Source organism: Suncus etruscus, chromosome 6 (genome assembly GCF_024139225.1).
Source record: "Suncus etruscus isolate mSunEtr1 chromosome 6, mSunEtr1.pri.cur, whole genome shotgun sequence".
In the NCBI taxonomy this organism is placed as follows: Eukaryota; Metazoa; Chordata; class Mammalia; order Eulipotyphla; family Soricidae; genus Suncus; species Suncus etruscus.
The window spans coordinates 55,857,452-55,869,844 of record NC_064853.1 but is presented as its reverse complement, the minus strand read 5'-3'; the positions used below and the strand labels follow the sequence as shown (position 1 = coordinate 55,869,844).

Genomic DNA, 12,393 nt, shown 5'->3' with positions numbered 1-12,393 from the left:
TGACACGGAAAGCTTTTAAAAATTATCAGAAGGGCCAGAAATGTGGTCAACACATGCCTCACGTGGGAAAATATGGATTTGATCCCCACCACCACACACAAACACACATATACAGGCACACATGCGAACACATATTTATGTATACATAATAAAAACTTATTTCTGATAACATTAGATTTCTTTTTTGAGGCTAAAAATAGGGCTTGCTCAGTCAGACCTGTATTGAACAAATTATTCTCTGTGCTATATTTTTTTAAAAATTTTATTTCTGTTACAACACCTTTATTTACAGAGTTGTAAATAATACAGTTTCATAGTGCATAATACATTTGTTTCAGGCATATAATATATAATACTAGATATTATATAATTATATATTATTATATATAATATACATTTATATATTATATTATAATACAATAAATTATATAGTATATAACATGCTGTCACATATTATACGTATTTCAGGCATATAATATATAATATAATAACACTATTCCCACGAGCAATGTGAACTTCCTTCCACCAATGTTGCATTTCCCTTCCACTCACCAGTCTGTTCCCATAGTAGGCACATAACAAATTTAGTTCAGATTGCTTTAAGGAGTAGCAAATAGAATTATCACAAAATAGGGGCCAAGAGATAGCATAGAGGTAATGCTTTTGCCTTTCATGCAGAAGGACGGCGGTTTGAATCCCGGTATCCCATATGGTCCCCAGAGCCTGCCAGGAGCGATTTCTAAGCGTAGTGCCAGGAGTAACCCCTGAGCGCTGCCGAGTGTGACCCAAAAACCAAAAACCAAAAAAAAAAAAAAAAAAAAAGAATTATCACAAAATAAATCAATAAAAGTCAATTAGTGATGTTATATTATTTTTATCTATATAAATAAGGAAATTCAAATCACATAATACAGAGCCAGAGTGATAGTATAGTCAATAGGAGTTTTGCCTTGAACACAGCCTAATGGTTTTTGATCCTCAGATTTCATATGGTCCCTGAGTCTGCCAAAAGTGTACCTGAGTGCAAAGCCAAGAGTACCCCTGGGCACCATTGGGTATGGCCTAAGAACAACACTAACAAAATAACCAAATAATATAGTTTAATGCCTATTCTTATTTAGATTTAGATAACTGTTTTCAACTATAATATTATTATATTACATTTTATTTTGTACTTGCAACTTATTATGCTAATCACCATGTCTTCCCTGTCACTAATAAAAGTACAAACACTATTATTTTATGAAAAGTAGAGTTGGAAACAATGCTGAAAAAAAGATTTATTCAGGATATATTAATAATTGAAATAAGTTAGTCATGTGATGTCAGCATACCCTCTCTGAATTTAGCTAAGTACAATGATACTCTATCCATCATAGTACATTAATACTTTGTTTAGACCTTATTGGGTCTTACTGTGCTGCTTAATAATTTATTATCTCTCTTTCTCCTCTATTAGATTGAGCCTCTTATGAACAAAGCACATCCAGTATGTTCCCAGTAATTTGAATAAATTTCATATTATTTCCTTACTGCTTGTAGGTGTCTTCCTTCTTGACTTCTTTCTCAGCTGGATCAGTTCCTCTAGACTAGTCTTCTTGGTCATAAGTACATAAGAACTAACCCTCCTACCCACCTCGTGAGACATAAGATCTTCATTGACTTGAACTTACTGTTGCTTAACGCAACATTTACCCCCTTTAGTAACTGTGTCATATTTCTGTGCCTATTTATGACAGTGCATTTCTAAAGTAGTGCCCCTGCTATCGCCCCTCCATTTTTCTTCATCTCCAGTTTCTGCTCTAGTAGCCCCTCACCTTCTGGGGTGTCAGCAACTTTTCTCGGCTTATTCTAGGAGCATTTACTGGAAACACGTATTCATTTCCAACCCCACTGTTGGATTTCAAGTCAGTGTCTCAGTCATCAGAGCATATCCACTAGATTTTAATTTTGCCCCTTCGAAGAGCACTTGCCACATCGAACTCCTGCTGAGTGATCTGAGGACTTAAACTGTCATAACACTGCCAGCTTCAAGTTACCTCTTTAACCTGGAATGTCTTGTGTAGAGCGTGCTGTGCCCTGTGTGGCTAGTCCTCTGTAGCTTCTCGCTAATGTATTCTGGCCTCACAAGGATGTGCCTATAAGGTCCATGGTTTTAGGGTACAGCATGTGGGCTTCCATATTTTTACAAAGTAGAAGAATGAAAAAGAATGAAGTTTTCATTGACAACTAAACTTAGAAACTGAGTCTGTTCTCCTGAATGTTGTCTGCTGCTCAGTTTTTTCTTGCACGCGAAGTATTCCATCTGTACTATAATGTGACATTTTTTTTTTTTTTTTGGTTTTTGGGCCACACCCAGCAGTGCTCAGGGGTCACTCCTGGCTGTCTGCTCAGAAATAGCTCCTGGCAGGCACGGGGGACCATATGGGACACCGGGATTCGAACCAACCACCTTTGGTCCTGGATCGGCTGCTTGCAAGGCAAACGCCGCTGTGCTATCTCTCCGGGCCCCATAATGTGACATTTTTGATGACTCTCTTTTAATTCGTTTCTCACAGAGTATTTTTCAGTAATTTAAGAACCAGTCTGTTCAGCCTTAATCATAGGATTTTTCAATTTTTCCATCAGAAGTAGGCTTTATTATTATTATTATTATTATTATTATTATTATTATTATTATTATTATTTTGGCATGTAGAAGTGACTTTAAAGTTAGTGGACTTCTTATAAGGTCTTGTGGCATTTTCTATTCTAGATGTAAATCAAGGCTGAATCAGAAACTGCTTACTGATTTTGATTAACAAACTACATTTTAACTTTATCTGAGAATCTTTACATTCAAAAAGGGAAAGTTCTTTGCACATTTTCTAAACACCCAGATGCCATGCTTTCTCAGAATGCAGATGTTCTTATTCTAAAAACAAAAAATCTAATGGGAGGGAAAGGTTTCAGTCTTTCTAAAAATCTTGTTTGATGTAGAAACATGAACTTGTATATACATGCCAAGTAATAGATTGGCCTTACCCCTATATTGCCTTTTATGGGGCACAGTTATTAAGTGGGCAGAATATTTATGAATATCCCTCTCATCAAGAACAAGCTGTGTTTTCGCCTGCTTTGATTTTGCTTTTCCTCCACTGTGTCTCACCCCAGGCATTAGTCTTTGTATCTGAAGTTGTTCATTCTCTTTCTCTCTACACCAACTCTATCTTTATCTCTCTCATTTCCTCAAACCTTTCCTCTTTCATTTGGATCCTTACACTTCACATTGGCCTAGTTAAATGTGACATCCTCAGGATCTGTGCATAGAATGGGAATTAAGGTACAAGGGCTAGGCTGACCAAGGAACTAGCAAAATCTTAAATGATGGAGATAAAAAAATATAGCAGAGAGGAAGGAGGGATGAGTCAGAGAGTCACCAAAATATCAAGGACCAAAGTGAGGATGCAAGCAGTTTGGATGCCTGATACTGTCTTGAGTGTCGAACACTTGCTGGATCCCTATTGGTATTTGCTGGCTCTGTTAAAAGAGACTGCTTTTTTTTGGTACTGGTGGAGTGTTTCACCTTCTTTTTCTCCTTCATCTCCCAAATCGATGATGAGAGCCTCTAGAAGGATTCCACCCATTTTTGGAGTATTAGACTCTTACCCCAGTTTATATATCTTCTCTTTTTCCGGCAAAACCACGCAACTTGAACTAGCTAGTCCTGCCTACAGTTAGAGGGGGAGATAAGGGAGGCATCAAGACCAAACAGGTGCAAGACTACTAAGTAGTGGGTTGGATACAGAGGGGACCACATATTCTAGCCGCCCTGGGGGTGAGGGAAGAGGAAATGGGAGGTAGGACAAAAACAGAGGTGTAGGGAGGACAATTTGGTGATGGGAATCCCCCCTGATTTTATGTAAATATGTACCTAAAATGTTATTGTCAACAATATGTAAGATACTATGATCAAAATAAAAATTATATTAAGAAAAAAAAAAGACTGCTTGAAATAGTACCTGGTTCTATGCAGTAGACAGGCTCAGGACCCAGAGCACACCCCTGAGAAAATAGTCTATTGGTATTTTTGGATGGTTTTCATGTATTGCCCCTGGATGAGCACCTTTTAACTATAGAATGATGGACCTTTGGAGGCACAGGGTGGAATTCAGTGATTGACACAACAGGCACTATACTGCAAGCATTAAGGGGTAGTATTTTAAGGAAGGTAGCATTTTTACCCACCTTTCAAATTCTCCTTTTGTCCAGAGGACTGGCCATGAGACTCTGCTGCTGCTGGTGAGTGTGGATATGGTAAACCTTACCTTGTATGTGTTTACAGAGTTCTTAATCTTTAACAACTGTGTGGAGGACATTCTCAACATTTCTATATATGCAAAAGAACCTCCACAGTTATGAGAAAACTCTTTACTCCCCTCTGCCCTCCACCTCCTTATTTCTGTCTTGGTGATTTCTGGATTTAATTCGATCTAGTTCTTGGTGCGATTAGCTGCTCTGTTCTGGCTCTCTGAGTAAGGTGCACTATTAATGTTCATTTTTTCCAAAGTCTTACTAGGTTTCAAACATTGGTTTGTCATTTCAGATAGACAGAAGAAAGAGGATGATCCTTTACTTAAAAATACAAAAGTGGACCAGAGAGATAGTATAGGGGCTAGGATTCATGACATGTGCCCAACCCTGCTTCAGTTCCTGTCACCATCTGCATGTGACCCTGGAGGCCCCAAGCATTCTGGGGTCTCCTGCCACACAGGGTTCAGAATGGCACGGCATCCTCTGACCTTTATATATTGAACTGCTGGCTTGCTTAGCCAAGCATTGATGGGGGGAACCACTGGGCTAATTGAGAACAGTGTGAAAAACCTCCATATCTCCCCAAAAGCCATCCTAATTATGATTGAAGCTTTAGAATAATTTAGTTCAACTAAAAAATTAGTATGGTGGGGCTGGCGAGATAGCACAGTGGTAGGGCATTTGTCTTGCATGCAGCCAACTCAGGATGGATGGTGGTTCAAATCCTGGCATCCCATATGGTCCCCTGTGCCTGTCAGGAACGATTTCTGAGCGCAGAGCCAGAAGTAACACCTGAGCACCATCAGGTGTGACCCAAAACCAAAACCAAAACCAGTATGGTAAGGACAATAATCATACTACAGTGCACAGTAGCATCAGTATAAAGCTTGACTGAGATTTAGTCTCCAAAGTCTGTATTTCACTTCCTTGAAGTGAACATGACATGATGCTATACATGTCGTTTGGGTTAGTCATTGTTCACAGAGTTGTGCAATCATGATGAAAGTTCATTTTAGGATACTTCTACCTAGAAAAACATATTCTGTAGCAGTTTCCTCATTCTTGGGCTACCTAGACAACTGCTAAATACTTTGTAGAGAATCACCATTTCTCATCACGTGATATTGACGAAGTCATTTGATTACTTGCTTGATGTCTTCTTTCATTTGCCATAATATTTTAAAGGTTTAGGGGCTGGAGAGATAGCATGGAGGTAGGGCATTTGCCTTAGACGCAGAAGGATAGTGGTTCGAATCCCAGCAGCTCATGTGGTCCCCATAGCCTGCCAGGAGCGATTTCTGAGCCAGGAGTAACTTCTGAGCGCTGACGGGTGTGACTCTCCCACCAAATTTCTTTTTAAAGGTTTATTTGTCTCTTAGCATGGATCAGTATTTCATGCCCTTTAAGTAGCTATAAAGCTAGATAATCTATGAGTAGATTTTGTATGAGTAGACCCCATTTTATTTATTTACTAGCTAATAGGCATTTGGCTTGTTTCTGTTACTTAACAGTTACTGCCAGTTTTTTTGTGGCTGCATTTTCATTCTGTTTCAGATTTATCTAGGGTGAAGTTGAACAGCTTTACTTTGAAGTTTTGAGTTTGAAATAAAGTATCCTGCTTCTCTTAGAATCTCTTCTATCTTTGAATTGATCAGCACAGCTAAATAAAGTTCCTTTAGTATGTGTAACTACACATTGTTCCTCAGGTTTCTATCTGATTTTTCCATGGCAATCTGAATTACTGAATTACTATCTGTATGTACTTCCTTAACAAATTAGGAAATTGCTCTTTGTCACCATTTCTAGAACCTGAAAATTACATATTAGTTGTTATTATTTAGCACATCTTAGAAATTTAAAAATGTAGCAAATAGTTTTGAAATCATAAGTAATTATGTACCAGTCCATTTTTGAATTTTACTATTACTCCATTATTTCAGTAATCTGAACAGTTAAAGAGCCAGTAGTTATTTGGCTTATATGCAGCTGATCCCAGATTGATTCCTAGCACCATATATGTTACTTGGAGCACCACCAGGGATCACTCCTAAGCACAGTTTGAAATAAGTTCCTCTGGGTATGGCCTCCAAACTCACCCTGCAAAGAAGAAAACAGTGAAGTTGAGGGCAGAAGTATTAACAGAATTGACCTGTTTGCTAATTTCCTTTCTGACACACCATTATGAAGGGTGTGCCATGGATACTCCGACATTCTTCCTGTGTCTCTGTGTACATATATGAGAGGCTTGCAGGCTGGGGGAACTTCCAGTCTTCATTGTTGAGACCAGCTTGTAGCACATAATGGTTATCTGGCAAATGTTTGTCATATTGAATGCATTTCTTTTCCTCTTGCACTTTCCCTCATTTCTAAGTTCCCAGATACTAATTGCTAATGCTGCTTCTTCGGGAAGTAGAAGCCTTAATTGTAAACTGAGAGTGTCTCATGCCAGCTAAGGATAACATACTAACAAGCTTACCTTGGAAGACCAAAAAAAAAGGCTAAAGTTAAAGCCATGCCTATCTCTCTTAACTTTGTTTCTTTCCTATTGGTCAGCATTAGCAAATCATTTTACTAAGTATTGAGTTCCCTCTGTTCTTCTGCCCTCCCCCATTGGTTCATTTATTTTTTGCAAATGTTTTTTTCTCTAGAAGAGAGTACATGGCCCAGATTTTCTTGAAGCGTTCTTTTGGGTACACATTGCCAGACAACATATTAGACAGATTAAAACATTCCACGTTTAGTTGCTTGTCACTGGCCTGTGTTCCACACCAAGTGTTCTTCTTTCTTCTCCCCCTAATCCAGTGACCTTTTCTGTTGTGGTTGATATCTCCTTAATAACTTTCCCCTGACAGCTTTCTTCTTATATTCAGTAGTTCAAATTCTCTCTACACAGGTTGTTCTCTTGAAATATACCGATCATTACCCTGTCAGGAGAACCCAGAAAGAGTTTTAAAACAATTGATACAGTTTTAAAACAATTGACTAAACAGTTCTTGGGGAAGTTGGTCAACAGGGGAAAAAAGATATTCAGAGAATAATGGCAGTTAAAAAAGAGACTGCAATTAATATTATTAAATAACAATAGATAATGATATCTTACATTTTTATTTCCCCCATGAGAAACTTTTTAGACCATACCCAGCAGCGTTCAGGGGAACATTTGGTGCTGGAAAACCTAAGTTTCTCATTTGCAAACTATATCCTTTGAGTAATTTCCCTGGCTTCCAGGGAAATCTCTCTTATTGAGAGACTTTTATTAGGATAGTAGGAAAACTTAGGCTGGCTTTGAAAACACAAAATTTGGGTTTGAGGGCCCGAGCAATAGCACAGTGTTTGCTTTGCATGTGCCTGACCTGGGTTCTATTTCTGGCATCCCATTTGGTCCCCTGAGCCTGCCAGGAGTGATTTCTGAATGAAGAGCCAGGAGTAACCGCTGGGCGCAACCAGGTGTGGCCCAAAAAAGAAGACCAAAAAAATGTAAGGTTTGAAAACCAGGTACTGGGAAGTTCAGGGTTGAGTCTGACTCTTCAGCCTCATGACATATAGAAACATTTATCATGAGCAAATTGATTTTAGTAGAGTCATTATTGTAAACTGCCAGTCATGTTCTCTATTTTCACATTTGTAAAAGTCTTTGGTATCAAGATATGGTCAGCTTCTCTTTTTTAAGGTTTAGAGTAGAAAGGAGAATGAGCAGGTAAGATTTATGACTGAGTGACTGAAAAACAGATTGGTTTATTTTATTTTATTTTGTTGTGTTTTGTTTTGGGGACACGCCCACTGTTGCCTACAGTTTACTCCTGGCTCTGCACTCAGGGATTGCTTCAGGTGGGCTCATTTTGGCCACTTTCAAGGAAAGCACCTTACCCTCTGTATATTTTCGTTGGCCTTGATTAGCTTTCAGAGCATTTCTCAAAGGCCTTCTCTTCCAGCACCATATTTAGTGTTGATAACACAAAATGAGTAGGACACTTCTGTGGCCTTAAAGGAGTGAAGTGTCTAGAGGTCAACAAGCAGAGTTTACCCTTTAAAATACAGACTGCATTTTTACATGCACAGGTGAAGCTGTTGATTACTGATTGGAACATGCTCTGGAATGGATTAGGCCTTCGGATTGGTGGGCAGACAAGCAGAGGAGGCTAGGGAAGTGTGGGGAGAGGCTAAACCTGAACAGACAATACACATGAAGTGAAGTCTAGGACTTCTGTTCAGGCCTTATTTGTGATGAAATTAGTTTTCCGCTTATGGAATGAGATACATTATGAGAATAGTATTATCACTAAGAGCTGTCACTTGGTTCTCAGACCAACTGCCTGCATATTTTATGGTTTCTGGAACTTTAGATGGTCCTTATTCTGTTTGTCCTCTGTTGGCTTCCAGTCTGGCATTCATCTCTTATCCCTTGATGTTGATTTCTCAGAAATATACTTGTGGGAGTACAAATTATGTGTACCCCTCATCCAGAGCAGTTGAAGCATCATTGCTGCTTCAAGGACTTGTCTTTTAAGTGAGTTTGAACAGGGTTGTGGTCTAGTTTTACAGTCCTCTCTGTTTTAGCTTTTCCAATTTTACACACTACAATGGCTCACAAAAAGGCTGTCTCATAAAGAAAACTGTTGATGCCATATTATTAGAGAGTATTGTTACATATGATACCTACAATAATTGCAGTATATGATATATAATTATGACAGCCCTGAGTTGTCTGGGTTGAGAGACAATTCAGAATTTAATTAGCCAAAGGCAATAATAATAAAATACAAGATGTAGTAAGCATCCGTCAAATGGCAGAAATTGAGCTGACTTAAAAAAAATAAAAAAGGATTAAGGAAAAATACTGGCATGGCAGGGTTTACTGCACAATAGTGGCAGTCTTAGGTCTGGTGGTTTCCACATCATAATGGTTTTTAAATTATTATAGTGTAGGACTCTGGTTGCTGTGTAAACTCGGGCAAAGGGAAATGTGTTTCTTGTTTCATCTATACTTGATATCTGAAATAGCATTTAGTCAACCTGTTAGGGTGGATGACAGAAATAATGAGATGTGCTAATTGAATTAGCTTGAAAACTGGCTATGTATTACATTTAATGCCATACAGGCATTAAAAGAAAACATTATGGTTTATAAGAAATACTTGGATGTGAGTACTTTACAATAGGAAGACATGTAAAATACCCTATTCAATCTTTTTGTTTGGAAAACTCAGAAGACTTGGTAATTCTGCACTGCTTTTTCCACTTGGTAATAGTTGACTGATGGACAGTGGAAAATGCCTGGCTGCTATGGACAAACTCCATCCTTAGTTATCACTGAATTGCTAGACTGATCTCGGATATGTAGCCATCGGAATTTAGAACCTGGGGAGTTGTTCACTTTTCTGCTTTTTACATTGTATTTTCTGTTCTGCGTATTATGCTTTAAAGCTAGAAAAATATGCTAGATATTTTTAGGCACTCATTTTGTGTATGATACTTAAGAAGTTGTTTTAAGTCTCTTTCTTTCATACATAGATTATGACTTGCAAAAAAAAAAAAAAAAAACTGCTGTGGAATCTGGTTCATCAGACTTCTAAAAGGTTCCAAGGAACAGGGCTTACATAGTAAGAGTCATATGTTATTCTTTGGACCCTGATTTTCAGTGGTCAGTTAAGTCTTTAGTGCATGAGTACTCAACAAAGTATAGAAAGGACAACAGCGCCTTGGTTTTATTGTTCAGAGTTTATTTAGGGGACATGAAACACAAAGGCAAAGTTTCAAAGGCAGAGATGCAAAGCATGCTTCTAGGTTTTCCTTTGGTCTTTAAAAATGGAGTCCTTAGGTTTTGAACTACAATCTTGTAAAAGTAAACTTTTCAGTATTTATATTAGTTTTTTCTTTAAATAGGTTACATTTGATAGCACATTTCCAATCTCTCATTTCCGAATTTTTGACCTTTGAGATAGTGTCTTTGTCCTGTTGAATGTGATGTGATGGCTACAGATATAACTAACTCCCCCATAGTGCATTTACAAAACATTACCCAGGAAGAAAAAGATGACAGAGTTCTCCATGCAGAACGAGTAAAAGCATATGTTTGTACATGTTGTCAGACTCTTCAATTTTTTTGTCCAAATGATTGGAAATATGAATATATAAAATTATATAGTATAATCCAAACATGGCAGGAATAAGCCTAAAATTAGTAATATTAGTCTATCAACTTCAAATGCAGATGCTTGAAATGCAGATGCTAGAAACAGAGCACGTTGCTGAAGTGCCACAGTATTACATTTAGATGATTTTAGATTGAGCTTCCTTCATTACATTATAGATCATATCATTTGTCATTTAAATTGTGCTTGTCTGATATTAGGAGTTTCTTAGTCATTTTCAGCCCACTCTACTCTTAGAATAAAGTGCTGCTGAGTGGTGGGGCTTTCAGAAGAGACCAAATACGCATGCCACTGTACGCATGCCACTGTTCAAGCCCTGGGCCTTTTTCCTTAAAAGGCGACAGTCAGATCAGACCATTACCGAGAGGAGGAATGTGTTTTATGGGCAGCAGGTGTGTTTAGCATGATCATTAACCAGAATAATTTGACCCTGTTTATTCTGGATCCTCTCCTTAATACCCATTTCTTGCTCCCTGCAATATACTTGACAAACATTTTAATAAAAAGGATCGTCCAACTTTCTAAAGTGACTTTGCAAAGGTTTCTGCTTTGCAAATGAGTGGGATGTTGGAGAAAATGGCAAGTATCTAAACTGGAGGACAAGTTTAGATTGGTTTAGATAGGAGGACAGGTTGATGAGAGAGAGCATCAGTGAAGCTGACAGTAGGGTTCCATTTCTCTGATTGTTCAAAAACTGGATATCAGTGTTTGTTGGGTAGACCTGAGATTTGGAGAAATGGACTTGTTCTAGCATCCAATAATGTTGCTTGATTTTTTTAGCTTTTAGGCGTTATAAAAACATTCTGTGTTTTTTAGTAGTTAGAAACATTCAGCTCTGAAGTACGTTACTATCTTGGCTAGAAGATTGTTTGGACTTTATATTGGAATGCTGAGCATTTGTTCAGCCTCCTGGGACATACCATGACACACTGAAGCATGTCCTATGATTGTGCTGTTGATGCTGTTGTAGCTCAATTACCCCACGGAATGTAGGTCATTCATCTTTTCTGATTCTACTATTACCATTTTTGTTTTGCATTGGTAGATGAATCTATTTAGATTTATCTTCATTTTTAAATTCTAATTCTAAAATCTTTTTAAATTCTAATTCTAAAATCTTTTCTCTCTGTCTCTATCTCTCTGTCTCTCCTCTCTCTTTCCTTCTCTCTCTCTCTTCGCAGAATGACTCATCATTTCTAATTTGTTTAGTGACTTTATTCTTGAATGAAAATGAAATATTTGGGACTATATAATGATTTATAAAGGAATGGCAGAAAGGGTCATGCTAGGAAATCAACCTTTAAAATACTCTGTTAGGAATAAAACATATTTTTTGATTTTTTTTTTTTTAGTTTGTTTTGGGGCTAAAATGGGTGTTGCCAGGACTTACTCCTGATTTATTCAGGGATCAGACCTGGGGGGGATCAGGAGCTTATATAGGGTGTTGGGATGGCACCTGGTTTGGCTGTGTGTAAGTGGGTGCTATCCTATCTCTCCAGCCCCAGGAACAATATCTGTTTTAAAGACTCATGGCATCTATGTTGGAATGATTGTACTGTTGGTCTGGTGCTGCCTTGCATACTCTTATCTTGGTTTGCTCCCTGGCACCCCATATGGTCCCGAGTCCTACCAGGAGTGATCCTTGAGTTCAGAGTCTGAGCACTGCCGGATGTGGGCCAAGAGAAAAAAAAAAGAAAAGAAAAATAATACTCATGAATAAAGACCCAGGGTATCAATTGAGGATGCAATTGAGTGATGGATGATATTGTCCTTTAGTAGAGAGATGTTCACATTAACTTTACTTCCAGTCTCTCATTTGTAAAGGGGTAGGCAGGAGATATCTTTTTCATTGACCATTGACTGCTTTTTATACCTGGTATTTGAAAGCTGTATTTGAAATGTAAAGGGGACTTAAAGGAAACTAGAGGGAGGGAGTGGGGGGAGAAGA

General features: G+C 38.1%; 1 protein-coding gene across 1 annotated transcript in view; it reads left to right on the top strand.

Moving 5' to 3' along the window:
* The window catches only part of FNDC3B (fibronectin type III domain containing 3B), a 372,580-nt gene that overhangs the window by 74,909 nt on the left and 285,278 nt on the right, over nucleotides 1–12,393 (top strand). The window lies entirely within an intron of this gene.